This window comes from Chanodichthys erythropterus, chromosome 12 (assembly GCF_024489055.1).
Source record: "Chanodichthys erythropterus isolate Z2021 chromosome 12, ASM2448905v1, whole genome shotgun sequence".
NCBI classification, from domain to species: Eukaryota; Metazoa; Chordata; class Actinopteri; order Cypriniformes; family Xenocyprididae; genus Chanodichthys; species Chanodichthys erythropterus.
Window position 1 is genome coordinate 45366172 of NC_090232.1, and position 21683 is coordinate 45387854.

Genomic DNA, 21683 nt, shown 5'->3' on the forward strand with positions numbered 1-21683 from the left:
TGTGTGAATAAAGATAAAAATGCTTTGGTGGAATCCGGTTTGTCCTGTAGATGGTCTGCTGACGCACGAGCAGAACCATTTGCTCACTAGAGAAGCGTTCAGTCTTTCGCTTGCAAATTCCACCATGTAAATAACGAATCCACCATGGCGCTAGCGCAACTGCCTTTTAAAGGGAATGGCACTCTGATGACACTCTGATTGGTTTATTGCACGTTACGCCCAAAACACACTCCTGATTCATTAAAAGACTAAGGACAACCCTTTTAGACCATGCGGCGGGTGCCGCAACCATTTTTCATGTCAACATATAGTGCCCCAGGGATGACGCGTTTTTGTAGGCCAACCCGGAAGTTAGCGTCGCACGGGTTCCCTCGACTGAAAGTCTATTCATTTTTCCCATAGACTTTTGGAAAATCGCAGAAAATAAGCTCTGTGTTTAACAAAGGGTTATGACACGTACACGTTTTGTCTATCAAGATAATCTTTACAAGTTAACACAACATTTATAGATTTTGAAGCCTAAATAAAGTGGTCAGATATAAAAGGCTAACAGTAGGCTATAAACGGACTACAGCACACCATGGTCGCGGATCAACGCCGTGACCACCAAGCGTCCTCAAACTTTATTTAGAAAACAACTCTATTTAAAAACATGCTCGCTGATTATGATCTGTGCTGTGTATGAATACTTATCCACTTTTTCATGAGAAATGCTGTCCAAATGTCCCGTTTTTAATGATGACGTCTAAAGTCCCCGCCAAAGGAAGTAGTCCCTTTTAGCAATTTGTTAGCAACTGCCGATTTTAAGACACAGTAAAAGTTAAAAAAATCACAAGTGGGTTATAACTGGTGTGTTTTATGTCATAGATCAGAACGTGAAAGTATTTAGAGGCTTTGTTTACCACAGACCTTATTTAAGGCGATTTAGCAAAAACCCATTCAAAAAACCCATAGACTTTACGGCGTTGGAACCGGAAGTCCTAAAATGCTAACTCGCTTCTGGGTTTTACCTACAAAAATGCGTCATCCCTGGGGCACTCTATTAAACTAGCAAAAGAGGATTTGGACACGCCCTAAGTGCACATGCGCCATGGGCTTTAGACCATGTGCTTAAATTGGGCCCTTTATGTTGCACTAGTCCTTGTCCGAATCCTCTTTTGCTAGTTTAACGACGGAAAAAATGGTCAGCGTGCCAGTCGCATGGTTTAAAAGGGTTGTCCCTAGTCTCTTAATGAGTCATGGGAGTGTTTTGGGCGTAACGTGCAATAAACCAATCAGAGTCTCATCTCCTATTCCCTTTAAAACTCATGTGCACTTGCGCCATGGCGGATTGGCTATTTATATGGTGGAATTTGCAAGCGGAAAGACTGAATGCTTCTCCAGAGAGGAATCCTTTGATTTTTAATATTTGACGTTTGTTTGCTGTGTGTGTAACAAGCAGAGTGTACACGTGTTGTGCACCCGCATATAGGCGCATATTACTAAATAACAAAACATATTGTGCCATTGACTTTAGACCAGGTTTCAGTTGGTCAATGGCGCAGTTGTTTTCAGTTAGCTCAAAATAGCAACACGCCAACAATGCACCTGAACACACCTCTTTTTCAGACCAGCACGACCATGGGTGAACAGATGGGCGTGAGTGCATTTGCTATTTAAACAATGTGGCACTGGACGTGAAAATGATAACTGCGTCGGGCTGAAACTAGCAAGAAACACTTGCATCACGCCTGACGTCGCTTTGCGCCTGGTCCAAAAACAAGCACAAATCAACAAACATGATTGCAAATCAACAAACAAACAAAACAAAAATAAGCATAAATAAGGGTACCAGCATAACTAAACAAACAGCAAAGCAACAAACGTTGTTCAAGAAATGAACAAAAACATACACATGCACAAATCGACCAACAAACAACCCAGATAGCAAACTGACATAGAATCAACGTAGAAACGACGTTTCTCGTGACATCGAAACGACGTTGATCTCCGACGTTGATCCGGCATCAGTTTGCTCATCGGGGTAATGTTGAATCAACGTCAGACACTCCATTCAAATCTAACGGAAAATCGACGCAATTGGTTTGGTTACCGAACGTTGAAACGATGTTGATTTTCGGATGGTTGAAACGACGTTGTAGAATCAACACATATTCAACATAAAATCGATCTAATTGGTTTGCTTACCTAACGTCGAAACGATGTTGATTTCAGCTGAGTGAAACGACGTTGTAGATCAACACGAATTCAACATGAAATCGATCTAACTGGTTTGCTTACCCAACGTTGATGTTGATTTCATTTGGGTGAAATAACTCTATACAATTAACACATTTTCTACTTATTTTAAAAATCTCAAACACTTAATACTAAAAGATAAGCCTGTTTACAAAATAATCACACATCACATTCAGTTAACATTGCTTTAATATTTACAAAATACAGGTACAAATAGCCTACATCGTTAGAGCATACAAACCTTCTATACAAGACTAACATAGAAAAGGCATTTACTCTCAAATACACACAAAGAGGTATACAAGTTAATTATTAGCTATTATAAATAGTCTCAAGCTACAAATTAAAAGCAATATTTACTCAAGTATAAAACTGGTCATGTTCTTTTGTACCAAATGTGTTATTTTTATTGGAGCACAAAAAGAGATGTAAGGCAGAACATCAAGAGACTGACAGCCTGAGTCAGACTACGCCATCAGTTTCTTTTCTTGCTGTGACTGAGACTATATGACTCTCTCCTTTTGTGTTCAACAAAAATAAAGACATATGGGTCACTAGATGATTTATAAAGAAATCTTACCCTTAAAAATGGAGGACAGAAGAATATAGACGATGAATTGGTTTTCCTTTGCAATTAAAATGTAAGTTCCTTGCTCTTGTAACAGGGATGTAAACTCATCAGGGATGAAAAGGGTGACAAAGATGTAACCCACAATTTCAATACAATGGACAATAAAATATATATTTTTAATTACTTTTTTAATTTCAAGGTTTATGAATATTTAAATTTATTTCATAATTATTATTGACATTTATATCAAAATTAAAATATTTCATCTTTATCTAAATGTAAACCAGTGTCAATTCATGAAGTGCCCCAATGATTTAACGGATTCACTCCTGTAATTGGATAAATGCGAATGTCACTCCTGAAAATTTGCAGTGCAGGTGGTTCTCTATAGCCCCCAGCTGTTAGAACAGCGACTCAATTATGCACATGCTGTATTGTATCTGGCATTATTGTAGTGAAACTGAGCAACTGACAGTGGAAGGTGTAGACAATATTTCAGTGAAGTCATCAAAATGTTTTAGTAGTTGAAAACTTAGTTCCTTTCTCTCTCAAAAACACAACACAACAGTTACACCTTTTAAATTTCAGAGTGTCTATTTACATAAAGTGCAAATAGCGTCCCTTGTTGGCAAACGCTATTTACACTAGCTTTTGGGCCACTCAAGTTTTAAAAGAAGCACAGAAGGCAACGTCTTCAGTGACACAGCAGTAGAGAGTAGGGAGTTCTGGCTTTTGATGCAGGTTCAAATCTGCCTTTTGCTAAGCTCACATTTATTTTCAATAAAAATGAAAATAATGTTCTAAAAGCGGAACTAAACTGAACGAGTGTTTAATAATATTAAAAATGTTTATTGGGTAGGGTTAGGAGAAGGTGTAGGGAGGGTTTTATTCTACCAATAAGGCAGCATCCATTTAATCATTTTAATAAATACAATCATTTACACTCTATATTATTGCATCCTGTTAATGTACAAAAATACTGAGGTGCAAATAGTATCTGCCAATATTAAGTAGGCCTATAGATAGCATCTATTTACTCTTATTGCAAAGAATTGATACTTTACATGGTGTAAATAGAATCTATCACTATTTTCACCTAGTGTAAGAAAATGTGCTATTGTCACTTAGTGCAAATAGCCGCTGCCTTTAATCTTTTTCATTGCAGGTGCACTAAACCTATTCTACAAATCACAAATTAAGAAATTCATAAGCTCAATTTGTTTGTAGATCAGTAAAACTTTGGCCAATCATGCACATTTCTTTGTGTATGATTTTGTGAATCACCTACACTGTTTGGCTATTCTCATGTGGTAACATTAAAGAAATATTAAGTGCTAGCTAAAAACAAACAAACAAACAAACAAACAAAAACAGTTTGTAATAAAAAAAAAAAATCATACATAAAAGAGACTTGTATCCCTTTAATATAGACTAAAATACTGAATGTCAAATAGTAGCATTTATAATAAATATTTAGCTACTGTTCATTTCTTGCCAAAACCATACTTCTACAGTGCATGTAATTTCGGGGTGGTGCAGTGTTGATTACTGATTGATTAATAATGACAAGATCAGATTGTCAGATTGTATATCTTTACATTTTGAATATATTTGTTAAAATTTGAATTCATGTTAATAAAAAAGATACTGCAAAGTGTGACATCATATCAGGACTGTTACAGTGTCTGAAGAGCACGGCTTAAATGTGAGCATATGAATTTCTTAATTTGTGAAATAGGATTTGTGCACCCCCAATGAAGAATTTGAAAAGGTGTAGCTGTTTTTGTAACTGGAGAAAAAAGTTTGCAACTTTTAAAAATCCTTTCAAATTTTTAAATAAAAAAATAAATAAATAATTTACTGATGTATGACTATTCTTTAAAATTAGAAATCCCACTGTCACAGGTGCTCAGTTTTGCTATAATAATACCCGCACAGAACATGGTAGTAATCAGCCATCCATTTAAAAGCAGAGGTCTTTGTGGTGTACTGTTGGTACATCTGTCCAGGCCAACATCTGATGTCCTGATGCCTTCAACTGGGGATCCCTGAGAACCTGAAACAGAAATAGTACAGATCAAAATCATACATCATACATACCCATTACAAAGTATCTCATCTGGTAACACAAATTATCATTCCAGGTTTAGTTTTAGTGGGCATGATAATGCCCAAAAGAAATTATTTCAATTCGCCCCTCTGAATATTCCTCTAACGTGGCATTTTGTGAGAAGACCAATGACCTTGTCACGTCTTCTTTTACATTGTAATTTTCATATAAGAGAAATAATTAATGCAAAATATGAAACATCCATGCATTTACAAACCTCATTTGGATAAATACAATGGTGGAAAACTTGAATCAGTGTTACACAGGAAAGCCTGTCAGTGATGTGCTATAAAGTAAAAGGAAAGACACGAATAACACTGTAAAACTGTATTTTCATAGTGGGTCCTTTTATAATAAAGTCATTATATTATGTTTTTAAAAGATCTTGTTAATTTTGTTTAATAATATGAACAATATTAATAGTAGTAATAGTAGTAGTATATATAAATGCTAGAAAAATTTCACCATGAGCTGTTTGCATGTAAATGAACATAATGGGAACAGAAAGTAAAAAACAGCTCCATCTGAAACTTTTCAATCAAATCAAAGGAGTACAAGCTCCTGTTCTAAAATTATAGTACACAAGACACACAAATGAGAGGTACAGTCTCTCCCTAATCTTACAAAATAACAACCATCCTGACAAACACGTTGTATGAAGACTAGAGTTGGAATAAAACACCCCTCCTTATCCTCACATATCATATAAAGTATTTCCCCTCCTCAAGTCCATATTGTCCTTTCATCTTCAGGAAGCCATCTTTCAGCCTCCATGCAGTGGTTGGGTAGAGCTACATTAGGTTAGGACAGCCTTAAGAAGTTATTTCATGTGACTCATAGAAGTTATGTCAGTTATGTCATATGGGTAGGGATAGGTATCGTTATAGTTCTAACAGTATTGCTACTGTTAATTATTGATCGGGTACTTCAACGGTATTCTTATCGGTTCTTTTTATTATATACAAATTAAGAACATAATTAACATTGCTTTATAGATGAAATCAACTGAAGATAAAAAGACATGAAAGCTCACAAGATCTCAGCAGAGGAGGATTAAACAACTCTAAACAACAACTAACACCGTGTCTACACCAGACATGACTTTTTTTGTGTCGCGCCTCAACAGCTAAAAGCTGACCGACTGTTGAAAATAGAACGCGGAGCCCGCTTACTGTCAGGAATTTGTTGTGTTGCGTCACTCCTCATCCAGTGTAGACAAAATCACAGATTATAACAGGTTCTATTATTAAACATGCTGAGAAGATGTTACTGTTTATGTGATCACAGATATTCCGTGCATCACAGCACATATGAGCTTTGAAGCAGTCTGTCTCAATCGAGATGTGTTATAGGCTGCCCACAATATGCGCGGCAATATCCATCGGCAACTGTAACAGATTTTAGATTTTTTGAATTTCATCTTGGGATTTCAAACAGAAACAAGATTTTTCTTACCCCCCCCCCAGAAAACAAGAAATATTTTATGTAATTTTAATTATCTAGAAAAGGCATCTTGATTTAACAATTTCTAGATATTTGGAATATAAACAATACAAAAATACTAAGTAAGAAAATTTTTTTGTAGTGCAGGACATTTTTAAATATATCTCCGATTGTGTTTGTTTAAAAGAAGAAAGTCATATACATCTAGGATGGCTTGAGGGTGAGTAAATCATGGGATAATTCTCATTTTTGGGTGAACTAACCCTTTAAGGTCTTTTTTTATCTTTGGTTGATTTCATCTAAGGCTGTGCCTGGAAGTTTTTCACTTTTTCTGTTGTTGTTTCTTTCCTTCAGTAATTCTGCTCGTTAACAGCAGGACTGGTTTACGTCACGTGACAAGCATTGATAATGACACAAGAGTGGGTAACTTCTGTCCACCTCGTCTATAGGCAAGGACTAAAATAGAGAAATTTCATATGAATTAATATTGATTCTGGAATAAATTTTTTTTTTTTTTTAAATCATAAACAAATTGCGATAGGTGAATCGATTTTTTTTCCCCAGCCCTAACATCTATATAGCAATAATGAATAGTGCGTGTAATTTCTCCAGTACCGACGGCAGAACCAATATTGTTCAAGCTTATCGATACTCTGGTCTTTCAGAATTTAGCCCCGGGGCCTGTTTAATACCATGTTTCGGTACCCATCCCTACATATGGGTGAGCTCATAAGGATGAAAGCTTGAGTCAGTCTCTTGATTTGTGACTGTGCAGCTATTGTGAAACTCACCATCTTCATGTATCAAGTGTGAATGGCATCTTGTCCTGAAGAATCACAGCTCCAAACGCTAGAGATTACATCTCATCTGGTAACAAGAGCATAGTACAGCCATAACTGTAAGAACTCTAATGATATCTTTACCCCCTGATATTGCATTGATGATATAAATTCAAACACATTAGAGGCTAAGAGTATGAGCAATGAGTAAGCTGCCCAGATTTCTGTCGAAAATAACTTACTTGCCTAAAGTTGTCGACCCCCTGGACCACAATCAGCATTTATAAGTAAAAATATTTAAGAATATATCATTAAAAAATGCATGCACGTATACAAATAAATAAATACCTTTGAGTGGAACAGTATGGCGTCTGTCACTGGCAAACATAACTACAAATAGACAGAGAAATACAATAAAATAGATTAATGACCATGATATCCTGTTATCATAATAGTTAAATAAATGATTATAACTACAAGCATTATAACATTATACTTGTCACGTATGTTACCTCTTTTAGCTGATTATTTAGCCTACAGGCCTTTCAAGAACAACCTCACTGAAACAACCTGGGGTTAATGATTTTAAAATGTGAGACTTCTTTCAAAGACATGTAAAAATCTTACAGACCCACAACTTTTCAACAGTAGTGTAGTGAATGATTGAGGTTTTGCTTACAATAGTCATCTGGTTCATGGCCTTTGACAGGAGGTCGCTCAGCTCTGCTGGGGTGCAGGAGGCCATCCTCATGGAAGGATCTAGGAACATAACATTCAATTTGTCACAGAGCCAACCACATTTATTACAGGTTTATTACAAGGAACCAAGCTAGAGCAGAGGTGGAAAGAATAAAATACATAATATTAAAAAAATAATTTCTTAAGTTAACAGAATTTATATTTTTAGTATTAGAATTCACTATTGTACATACAGTGTCACTTACGTTTGGATGTCAAAGCCTTCTTAACTAATGCATTAAAAATAATTTTACAAAAGAAAACTGCAGATGCATGGTGATATAGGTAAAATATATTGTGAAATAAATGCATTTTAAAATATTTAATGAGCTTTCTCAGTTCACCTGTGTTTCCTCCAGAAATGCTGCAAACTTTGGAATTTACCCTTTGTTGGAGGGGGTTTTCTGTCGTCCCTGAAATTACAGAACAATTTTTATCAATATTTGTTTACCATTAGAGATCAAACCGTGTTTGAAATAGTTTCAGCTAATATTCGCGCTCATGTAAGTGACGTCACCGATTAACGGTACAGCCAGCGCATACTTTTAGGTTAAATAAATAAGTAAGTTTACCATCATTCATTGATAATATGCCAGCAAAACGTTAACAAAGCTATCAAAACATCTCATCTACACATAACGATGAGATTAAAAGCCCAAACTTTCATTAAACAAGGGCTCAAAATATAGAGTTAGCCAACCGCTTCTGAAAACGGTTGAGATGCTAACGGACTTTTTCAAAGACACTAAATCATTTCTTTTAAGTAAATATTCAACAGAAGTGTGTCAGTTACACTTAAGAAAAGTGTCAGGAACAGTTTTATATATTATGTGTGTGATTTTGTGGACTAAACTTACCTAAAATCAGTGAAAACAACAGCGAGACGGAGGCTTGCTGCTTGACGTTTCCCCGTTTCCATGGCAACTCAGATCCGCTACAGCATTTGAAAGCGATTCGAACGTTCAACGCGCACGCGCATTAAAACACGTCACAGTCATGCAGCATTTACAAACATAAACATATAGAATTATAACATTACATACAATTATTAAATCATGAAATTAAAATGCATTTTGTAGTTCTATCGACCCATTGTGCAAAATGAGAAAGTGAAACTTTAAAAGAACTTCTTTATATTTTTGGAAAACGTGCTTGGAGTATTTTTATACCAACACTATATTTTTTTTATATATATATATATATATATATATATATATATATATATATATATATATATATATATAGCCAGTTTGTGGTTTTCAGATTCTCTTTATCTGTAAAAAAATAAATAAAATAAATGTACAATATATTAGATTTATTCATGTCCACTACAATGGGCACCAGGACGGAAGCAACAACAACAACAACAACAACAAAAAAACATATTTTAACCATACAGCATTATGAGCTAGAGTTCAAACACAGTATGTGAACTAGCGTTGAAGATTTTGAACTTAACACATACTGAAACAATGAGCAATGGCAATCAGAATGAAAAAATGTAAGATAGATGGAGTCTCAAAAGACATTTTGATTCTTTTGTTGGTCGAGTGGGTGAATTGAAGTATATGTACTTGCTGGTTTTGATAAATATGTGTTTTTGTGATTGTTTGCTTATAGCATCCAGGCATCAGTGTGTGTGTGTGTGTGTGTGTGTGTGTGTGTGTGTGTGTGTGTGTGTGTTGCTTTGTGTACACTCATAGTCATTTCACATTCGTTGTTTCACAATATTGTCTCTTGTTAAAAACTATACATAACATGATTCATGAATAGGCTATATTTTTAAAATATATTTTTACATATGTACACAGGCCTATTTATGCATGTAACATGAAGATCAATTTTTAAGCTTTATGTTCTATGCATTTTTACATTTTTAAAATATAAACAGTATACATATATATATACATATATATATGGAAAAAAATTAAGAGACCACTTAATATTGATTTCTGAACTTGGAGTGGTCTCTTAATTTTTTCCAGAGCTATATATGAAGACTTCAGATGCAAAAGCCTCTAAGTGCCATCTGAAATTCTTCTAAAATGAGCATTTTTATCAAGCTTAAATGTTTATGTTCAGTTATTTCACTTTAATGGCAATGAAAAGGACCTATTAATTGCCATTCAAGTGAAATTACTGAACCTACGAGCTTGATAAAAATTTCAGACGGTACTTAGAGGCTTTTGCATCTTAAGTCTTCATATTAACAGTGTTTCACATATATGTTGCATTCATGGTTTTCATTAACGCTCCTTCTCGTGTGTTTATGACCTGCCGATACCGTTTGAGCAATCTTCGGTAGGCTATGCTTTCATTTAATTTTAAAACGGATGCATCGGACAAGAAATCACGGAAACTTGAGGACTGCTCATTTTATCAGTGTCAGAGTAAGAGCCTGCTATAGATTTTGCTGCTCATTTATGTGGATTTATTATAAATAACCACTGCTATAAACTTGTTTAATTTACTTAAATAGGGTTTTTATAACGAATTAAAATTATATCAGTAAATAAGTCAAAAGACATGCACGTCCTAATAGTGCACGCAATGTCCGATTCCTCTAACCAAGTTTCAACATATATTAGACGTTATGATTTCGATCATATGTCTGGCGTAGGTATCTGTTGATGAAACAACCTCATTTCGACATTGAATCGATGTCATATTTTCGACGTAATAACGTTCTGATGTACCGATCAAATAGTGAACGTTGAATCAACATTGAAATTTGATCGGCGACTGATACTGATCTTTACAACCAAAAATAAACGTTGAATCGACGTCCGTTTGCTATCTGGGAAACAACTACAGACACAAGGACTAATCAACAAAAAGAAAAAAAACATGTAAACACAAGACTGTCTGGACGAGACAAAAATTTGCAGTTTTTTAATTCATTTCATTACAGATTTTAAGTAATATAATCTGACTACTTTTAGATTTCTTTTTTATCTTGGTCCAGACAAAAGCATAAATCATAAAACAAACATAAACACAAGCACAAAGTTAACAGAGAAATACAAACAGCTGTGTGTACAGAGTATTGGAGGAGTAATACATTTTTTTAGCAACTGCATAACTAACAACAAGCCACCTATATGTGTAAAAGTGCAAACCTTCATCTGCTTGCTCTCTTTCCTGTAGGTCTGTATGAATGACCCAGAGAGAGCTCTCCCAAACAGTGCAGATATCTGATCCTGGCTCAAAGCACTTAATCATCTGTCTGACAGAAAGACTCGGACTTAGTGTGAATAAACTCCTCACCTCATTCCTGCCTGTCACACACACTAACTTAACCACACAAAGCTACACATGTTTCTTAAGGACATATACTGTCAGCCCTAAGGGCAGTATGTGCTATGTGTGTGTGTGTGTGTGTGTGTGTGTGTGTGTGTGTGTGTGTGTGTGTGTGTGTGTGTGTTTGTGTGTGTGTGTGTGTGTGTGTGTGTGTGTGTGTGTGTCACACCCCGGCCTCGTCCCTGTATCCATGCCAGACATTTGCTCAGAATATAGAAGACACTTGCACTCTTGCCAGCCGGCTACAACACAGCGCAGTGTTTCCACAGCAACGCAGTATACACTGGCTGATGTAGGGCACACACCTCTCTGGGCTTGTGCTCTTTGAAGTATGCACGTTTGCTAATGATGAACTGTGATTTATGATCAGATTCTGAGGATCTAAACACACACACACACACACATATATGAGTGAACAAGTTTGGCTGAGATTTCTGGTCCTGTGTAGCGTTTGGGTTAAAGATAAAGATAGCTAGGCAGTTGCTGGGGGGGTTGCTAGGGTGTTATATTATTGTCCACCAGGTGAAAATCTCCTTATCACTTATTAAAGTAATAGTAAGTAATGATAGAGAGGCATTCAATATCTACGAACGTTTAAGAAACTTTTTAAAGCGTAATTAAACCTTAATATGTAGTACTAAAAATTGTATTAACCATGTATGAATAAAAAGTTTACATCTATCTATTTAACGTTAACTTACAATAGCCATCATGGACATCTATTTTCCTGCACGTCTTTCATGGATTATCGCATTTCGTCAATTGCTGCAGGTGGATGGACTCATGAATATTAATCATGTTGTCTCCGTTCGGCCAAAGTGATTGGCTGAAATCAGTAGTTTTGACCACGCCCACTTCTGAAACAACCATTGTCATGACAAATCATGTTGTCCCCCGAAATCGGGTCTCCACAAACCGTCAGTTAAAGGTGCCATTGAATGGAAATTTGAATTTATCTTGGCATAGTTTAATAATAAGAGTTCAGTACATGGAAATGACATACAGTGAGTCTCAATCTCATTTGTTTAAAAGACCTCCGAAGAACAGGCGAATCTCAACATAACACCGACTGTTACGTAACTCATTAATATGTACGCCCCCAATATTTGCATATGCCAGCTCATGTTCGAGGCATTAGACAAGGGCAGGACGTCTGGATCTGCACAGCTGAATCATCAGACTAGATAAGCAAGCAAGGACAACAGCAAAAAATGGCAGATGGAGCAATAATAACTGACATGATTCATGATATCATGATATTTTTGGTGATATTTGTAAATTGTCTTTCTAAATGTTTCGTTAGCATGTTGCTAATGTACTGTTAAATGTGGTTAAAGTTACCATCGTTTCTTACTGTATTCACAGAGACAAGAGCCGTCGCTATTTTCATTTTTAAACACTTGCAGTCTGTATAATTCATAAACACAACTTCATTCTTTATAAATCTCTCCAACAGTGTGTAATGTTAGCTTTAGCCACGGAGCATAGCCTCACACTCAATCAGAATCAAATGTAAACATCCAAATAAATACAATACTCACAGGAATCGATGTATGCATGATGCACACTTTGTAAAGATCCATTTTGAGGGTTATATTAGCTGTGTGAACTTTGTTTATGCAATGTTTAAGGCAGTCAAGAGCTCGGGGGCGGGGAGCGTGAGGATTTAAAGGGGCAGTAGCCTGAATCGGCTAAAATCTATGGGGTATTTTGAGCTGAAACTTCACAGACACATTCAGGAGACACCTTAGACTTATAGTACATCTTGTAAAAAAACGTTCTAGGGCACCTTTAATTATTAGCCCATATATACGAATGATATTGTAAAATATGCATAGCTTACTATCAAAGTCCTGTTAAGACAAGTCATTTTCACATCTTTGAAACACCTCTCGGGCATTCAAGTGCAGCTCCTATCTCTTTGAATAGGGAAACATCATATTCCCCAAAGTTGTTTGTCAAACTTTCGATTAAATTTCATATTTGTATCCAATGAAATATTTCACCAATGAAATCTGACAACAACTGTCTTATACTATTTTTTCTAAACGCTCGAATCATGACAAAAAACTATGTTTTCCATGCTGGATCAACCTAATGCACATGCGCAAACCTAAATGTGCCTCATTTCTGACCGTTTCTATAGGAACCGGAGCTTCTAACGGCCGCTGCAGAGACACGATGACTTTACCAGTCGGTGATTGGCTCTTATTTAGAAGGCGGGATTTATTCCGCCATATTGCGCGTTGCACTTTCTCCCATTCAAAACAAAACGAGTGACGCGTCTTGTGTTATTCTATAGTCTTTGTTACTATATATTGCGTAAGAAAACAAATTAGTACATAGTAAAACCAAGAGAATATAATTTCTTACACTTGATTAACTGTTAATAAATAATAATAGCCTAAGTGAATAATTTAACATAATTAATTTTTTATTTATAACTGAAATATTTGGACATTTAACACTTAATTTAACACATAATTAGTTGTTTTAAATTCATGTGCCCTTGTAATCTTTAATCAAAATAACTTCCCCTTCCTCTTGCAGAGACATGTCTTCTTTTCTCTGATGACGTTTACTGGTGCGAGGGCGGGATCAACCTGTCAATCACATGAGATACACCAATAGCAAACCACAACTATCCAATCAACTCCACATGGACAAAATCAAGGCACGCCCCGAAGCCGTTTCACTCAGATAGATGTCACAATGGATAACTCAACTTCTGTTTTATGCCGACTATAAATATAGTTATTATTGGTAAAAAAAAACACAAAAAAAACAGACCTATTTAAAAGTGAGATTGACAAAAACCCCAAGCATGAGCAAGTCTAACAGTGACTCTTGCTTTAGCAAAGCAATCATGCCGGTCAGATGTGATGGTGTTGGCCGTGTGAGTGTTTCCTCTTGCTCCAGAGGGAAGGTGGCTCTGTCAACACAGAGCTTCATTCACCCCGTGTCTGAAAGCCCCTCGCTGGATAGACCCACCCGACCAGACGCACCAGTCAAAGGCTGACTTCACTGTCAAACAACAAAGGATCCTTTATGACACACACCCACACGACCTCCACGCCGATGCTGAGACCGAGAGCGCTGCTTTACAGCGCCTGAATTCACTTCATCTATACGTGTAAGAGAGACGGTTGGACGTTTGTTTGTTTAACCGCAGCCTTTTAGCAGTGCAATAGAGAGAGAACTCTCTGTTTTGATAATGCTGCAAAGGCTTATTGTCTCAAACTTATATGCACAATGCAAAGCTGTTGTAGTGTTTCTGATTCTAATGCAAACTTCACTCTTAGAAGAAAAGCTTCAATAAAGCTTCTGTCAGGCTCTTCATATATATGCTGCATCACAATTCGCCTACTTATACTACGCCCTGAAAGTATGTACACTTTTGGGAGATACTATCATGTTAAAGTGCCTCTTTAACGGTCACATATGTGCATCCAAACTGGCCTGTCAATCATTTTGTCACTGTTAAAAATCCTCCACATTTAAGAAAAGAAGCAGCATGTTGATCTGCCAGTAGAGGGTCATGCGTTTGCATAATGGTGCATTTAACAGTTAATGGCCAAACAGATCCTTATAAAAGTCTTCATTGTTGCTGCAGATGGAATATAACACGGACAACATTAAATAAATATTTTTCACCAGGTTAAATGCTGATTATCAGTCACTCAAATGCCTTTATCTAAACCTCTTAGCCGTCACGCACATTCAACATATTTGTAGTTTTTTAACATGTTTGTAGTTTTGAGCCGAATCTCCTCTAAAGCGCAATGGGTTGTGGGCAATATTAGCCGTTATAGGCTGCCCCTGCGTTCCAATGTCCATACTATCCATCCTAAATAGTATGTGAGATTAAAATAAGTGTGTCCCAAAGCATAGTATGTTGAAAAGAGTATGCCAAAAGTCCCCGGATGGTCTACTATTTCCGGTAGATTTTCGAAGTGTGGATCCGTGCACACTATAGAGGCTAATATTGCCCACAGCCCATTGTGCATTGCACGAGGATTCAGTTCAGAACTACAAACACGAGTAAAAAGTGTTAAAAAACTACAAAACATGGCGGATATGCGCAATCAACGCTGAGAGATTTGAGTGACTAATAATCAGTTTAACCTGATCGAAAATATATATTTAATGTTACCCGTGTTATTTTTCATCTGCAAATACCAATGTGGACTTTTATAAAGATCCGATTGGCCATTAACTTTTAAATGCATCATTATGCATAAATATGAGGAGAGTTCTCCACATGAAAGACTCGCGACTGCAGATCAACGTGCTGCATTTCTCTCCGATACGGTAGGAAATTAACTAAATGAAATGTGGAGGATGTAAGATGATTGACAGGCCAGTTTACAGTAACAGGATGCGACAGAGAGAAAAGACGCGATTGTATGACGTGTTAGTATGTCCCAAAGCTTGTCTACTCTTTTACTACACACTCAAAAGTAAGTACTTTTTGTTCACAGAAAGAGTACATACTTTTAGGGCATAGTATAAGTAGGCGAATTGGAACGCAGCATAAGTTTGAGTCTTGTTTGTCTCGTTCTCTCTGATGTACATCATTGCATATGTTGCATGAGCGCCCACTACTGGTGGAACCCTTGCAGTGTGTCTGAATGGAACGCACTAAGCCCTTGATTACTGGAATCCGCAATGGAGCTGATTTATTATTTACAGTTTTTTCCTTATGAATTTGTTTTACGCATCATTCTATGGGCCTTTATGTATGCTTGGGAAGTTGGAGAATATATAAAAATTGCACAAACAAAAATGTTTACAATGCAATAAACTGTAACATTGAGCTTAAAGGGATAGCTCACCCAAAATTGAAAATTTTATGTTTATCTGCTTACCCCCAGTGCATCCAAGATGTAGAGGACTTTTTTTCTTCAGTCGAACGCAAATGATGATTTTTAACTGCAACCGCTGCCGTCTGTCAGTCAAATAATAGCAGTGATTGGGAACTTGAACAATAAGAGTCGAAAAAACTTCCATAGACAAATCCAAATTAAACCCTGCGGCTCGTGACGGCACATTGATGTCCTAAGACACTAAACGATCGGTTTGTACGAGAAACCGAACAGTATTTATATAATTTTTTACCTCTAATACACCACTATGTCCAACTTCGTTCAGCTTCCGGCTAGTGAGGTCTGATCGCGCTCTGACAACGGAAGTGATGTCTCGCGCTCATTGAAGTATATGGACGAGACATCACTTCCGTCATCACAACGCGTTTTTTGACCTCACTAACAGGAAGCTGAACGAAGTTGGACATAGTGGTGTATTAGAGGTAAAAATTATATAAATAATGTTCGGTTTCTCGCACAAACCGATCGTTTCGTGTCTTAGGACATTAATGTGTCATCACGAGCCGCAGGGTTTAATTTTGATTTGTCTAAGCAAGTTTCATTTACTGTTATAGTTGAAGTTCCCATCTACTGCTATTATTTGACTGACAGACGGCAGCGGTTGCAGTTAAAAATCATAATTTGCGTTCAACTGAAGAAAAAAAGTCACCTACATCTTGGATGCACTGGGGGTAAGCAGATAAACATCAAATTTTCATTTTTGGGTGAACTATCCCTTTAAGGCTCGTCTGTACTTCTGCCTCAAGTGTATGCCGTAGCCTGTCGTGAACCTCTCCATAAATGTAACAAGGAAGCGCTGCGATTGGTCTGCTAGAACCCCTCCCTCAGGTCAAAAAATTGCCCCGGAGCAAGCGGAGAAGAGCGAGCATTTTCAACTTCCATAGGAACTGCAACAAAAGTTGTTGCCTATTTGCCACCGTCAAATGAAGCTTCTCTGACAACGTAAATGACAAGCAGCTTCTTCTTCGTCTTTTGCCTTGATACTGAACACGACCGCGAACACTGCCTAGTGCTCTGCATGTTACACGTGTACTCGGACAGTGTAGACTCGCTCCCTCTGTCAAAATCAAGGGGTCAAGGGTCTGTCCAAATAAACTTCCCTCGCCCACTTAACGAAGTGGAATGCACTCCAAAATACCGGTTGGGATTCCCAGAGGGGAAGTGCTTAGGGAAGTTCATGAGTGTATGTCAAAAAGTGGAGTTAAACCTAGCCAGAGTGTAAACGGATCCACACTTTGAAAATCTACCGGAAATAGTAGACCATCTGGGGACTTTTGGCATTCACTTTTCGACATACAATGCTTTGGGACACACTTATCCTAATCTCACATACTACTTAAGATGGATAGTATGGACCTTTAATGGGTTTCATCATGGCATCATTTTATGGACTTAGTTTACAAGAGTAATTTTTTATTACAAGTTTTAAGTTTAATTACAAGAATTAAGCAGCTTATAAACATGTATCAGTAAATAACACATTAAACATTAAAGTAGGACGCAATCATTTAAGACATTTCTCCTTCTATTGTTTTGGAATAAATGATTCTTTAAACTCGAATTTAGAACAGAACCTCATTGATCCTTTCAAACAAAATATTCAGAATCTGTTCAGATTAGTTTTTTTTGTTCAAACATTAAACATAAGTTCTAAAATCATAAGTTACTTTTTTTGTCCAAAAAGCTTTTAGTTTCATAACACAGTTCCCTCAATGTTGTATAACAGAGCGACACTCTTCTAGAAGGTTTTACATTCGTCCGCTCTTCTTTCACAATCAGTTCAAGCGAGCCGGTATAGCAGGCGTCAGTCCCAGAGAGACTCTGACAGCTTGTTTGGACACAGTTTAGGGATGAGTGTTTTGTTTGGAATTAAACATACAAGGGGGGTTGATGATTATGAAATGACGAGCAGAAAATACCCTAAAATTCAAAAGCAGAGAGTCGGCTAGAGTTGAAGACAGTGTGTGCGAAAGAGAAGAAGGAGAACAAAGAGAGTGAAGGGACAGTGTGTGTGTGTCTGTGTGTGTGTGTGTGTGTTTGAGAACAGAGTAAATGTGCTTTTTATCAAACTGAGTTTCACGTGAAACTGCCACAGTACATTCACTGCAATTGATTCTTGGTTCAACTAACAAATTATTCTTTTATTTTTGTAGTGGTTACTTAATTTAATTGGAATGTTTATTATGCATTTCTGCATGTGACGTTCGCACAAAATCACAGAATGCTGTTCATTTCAGTGTTTTCAATGAAGCAAAGTGAGGACATTTTCACAACAGAACAGTGAAAAAATGGAAATACAATGTTCAAGCTGTTGTCATTATTCAGAGAGAGTGATGTGAAAGGAAAAAGTTCGATTTTTTACAACAGCTTTTTAATTAAAAAAACAAAACAATTTATTGCTGCATTTTTGTTATATTGCTTGTGTTTTTCATTATTTTTAGGAAAAAATTGGGTAATGTAATGTAAAGTAAGGTAAATTGTTGAATTATATTCTGTATATAATAATATAAAACAACTTTTCTGTAGTTTAAATACACAATTTTACTACAGCTATTTTTCTTCTGTTTCATAATGTTTTTTTCTACTTCTCCTTCAAAGGTTGTAAGAACCTTCCAGAATCTGCTGTCTGTTTAGCCTATTTATTTTTGACGACAGTGGCTAATATGAAGATATCACAGTTTTTGTAATTCTATCATTGCCTGACGAGTTTAAATTGATTTTGTAATCTCAGAAATGAGAGTCAAGATGGTTCAGTAGTGCACAGACTCGCGCGGCTGAAGGAGGATTGCGCCGGATGAAGATCCGGAGCCTCTTCGGACACACTCAGAAACACGAAGCGCTTCTTTATAAAGTCCAGCTACATTCAAACCTCTGATATTAACGCTGATAATCACACAATATCATGCCTAATATGCCGACAGCTGTCCATCAATCAACGCTGCTGGTCAATCACTGACAACCAAAGCACACAATCCCACCACAAAGAAACAGGATTTTGCATGATTATTTTATCTATAAGGAATTAATATTTTAATATTCGATAGAAGAAAGAATTTAAAGTTGGCACTTTAAGTAAAGAGGAGCATTTAACTCTTTAAAAAAAAAAAAAATCTTCATCTGAATCATATGAAAGTTATATTATACAGACACAGAGTATTTAGGCATATTTCGTAGACTAATATTATTATGATTTATTGTAGTTTAGTTAATTTCTGCGGATGTAGTTTAATGAAACATGTTGCAATTAAATTCTTGCAAATGTTTGCATAATAAATCTATGTCAAAATGTGCACAGACATCACCAAAAATGTGCCCGGATTGCATTACAGTGCTTTAATTTCCATTCTGAAGGTAACAGCTTACCTCTAATTAAGACTTTTTAGTGAGCCCTCTCAGACACGCGCCCAACTAAAGAAACTCCAGCTGGACTGACTCGGGTAGTGTCGGAAATAAATGACAACAGTCGTTCTGCTTGTCGGAATAAATGCTAAAATAAAATCATGTAAGGAGTGAGGCAGGATGTCCCCAGCAGTCTCAGTGCACTGACAGACCTCCAGATTCACTCCGCTTCTGTCTACAAAGCGTGAGAGCTGACGTCACTGAGAGCTTCGCGAGGAGTTATGGGTAATGAAGTCCAGCCGTTAATCCTTAACCATCCTCCTTTATTTTTGGATTTGTAGTATTTATTCCCTAAGAAAAGTGTTGTTAGTGACCTACATACATAACAGGAAGCGTAGCATTGTATAACTAACTTTTACTGAGTCATAACTGACTTATAATGACTTATAACTTGGAGTTTAGAACAACAGCACAAAAGAATAATCTATTATTCTAATAGAATAGAATAGAATGTGGCATATAATAGCATAAGATATAATATATTGTAGTATGACATAATAGAACAGAACAGAATGTAACCGACTAGATTAGAACATATAACAAATTAATAGAATAGAAATACAATAGAATACAATAAAATGTGGCATATAATAGTATAACGTTACATAGTAATAATATAAGATAACATTTAGTATAATATTATATAATTCAACAGAACAGAATGTTACAGACTAGATTAGAACATATAAGAATAGAATAGAATGTGGCATATAATAGCATAAGATATAAAAATATTTAGCATAATATTATATAATTCAACAGAACAGAATGTAACAGACTAGATTAGAACATATAAGAATAAAGTACAATAGAATAGAATAGAATAGAATAGAATGTGGCATATAATAGCATAAGATATAATATACTGTAGTATGACAATAGAATAGAATAGAATGTAACAGACTAGATTAGAACATATAAGAATGAAGTAGAATAGAATAGAATAGAATAGAATAGAATAGAATAGAATAGAATGTGGCATATAATAGCATAAGATATAATATATTGTAGTATGACATAATAGAATAGAACCGAATGTAACAGACTAGATTAGAACATATAAGAATGAAGTAGAATAGAATAGAATAGAATAGAATGTGGCATATAATAGCATAAGATATAATATATTGTAGTATGACATAATAGAAAAGAACAGAATGTAACAGACTAGATTAGAACATATATATAATAATAGAATAGAATAGAATGTGGCATATAATAGCATAAGATATAAAAATATTTAATATATAATTCAACAGAACAGAATGTAAGAGACTAGATTAGAACATATAAGAATAAAGTAGAATAGAATAGAATAGAATTTGGCATATAATAGCATAACAAATAATATATTGAAGTATGACATAATAGAACAGAACAGAATGTAACAGACTAGATTAGAACATATAAGAATATAGAATAAAATAGAATAGAATAGAATAGAATAGAATGTGGCATATAATAGCATAAGATATAAAAATGTAGTATATAACTTAGAGCAGAACAGGATGTAACAGACTAGATTAGAACATATAGCAAAATAATAGAATAGAATAATTTAGAATAGAATAGAATGTGTCATATAATAGCATAAGATATAAAAGAATGTAGCATAATATGACTTAATACAGCAGAACAGAATGTAACTGATTAGAATAAACAGACTATATTAGAACATATAGCTGAATAGAATAGAATGTGGCATATAATAGCATACAATAAAATAGATTGTAGTATGACATAATAGATCAGAGCAGAATGTAACAGACTAGATTAGAACATATAGCAAAATAATAGAATAGAATAGAATAGAATAGAATAGAATAGAATAGAATAGAATAGAATAGAATGAATGCTATGTAGTATAAGATATAATAGATTGTAGCAAAACATGGCATAATATAACAGAATAGAATATAATGTGAGCAAACGGACAATAAAAATGTACAAAAATAGAATAGAACCGATCTTAAAGCGTGAATAAAATCACAGGGTGACATCATTGTTTTTCATTTCGACAGCAGCCCATAAATGCGTGTTTGTTTGAGTGAGCGAGTGTTTGTCATGCAGTGATAGGGTGTGTTGAATGGACACAGGTGTAGTCATGGGTGTAGTCCACACAAACATAAACAGGGAAAGCCATGCGTTTACTCACACACTTTTCTGCTGTTTAACCTTTAGTCTCTCTTGAAACCAAGCAATCCCCAAATTACCCTTTA

At 35.7% G+C, this 21683-nt stretch overlaps 1 protein-coding gene across 3 annotated transcripts in view; it reads right to left on the reverse strand.

Moving 5' to 3' along the window:
* peli1a (pellino E3 ubiquitin protein ligase 1a) overlaps positions 1-21683 on the reverse strand; it is a 30722-nt gene that overhangs the window by 8918 nt on the left and 121 nt on the right. Inside the window, exon 1 of one of the 3 annotated variants that reach the window (XM_067404722.1) lies at positions 21678-21683. This exon is cut by the window's right edge and continues 121 nt beyond it. The gene's annotated coding sequence lies outside the window, so the exon portion shown is untranslated. The other 2 variants (XM_067404725.1, XM_067404720.1) reach the window with 2 other exon arrangements.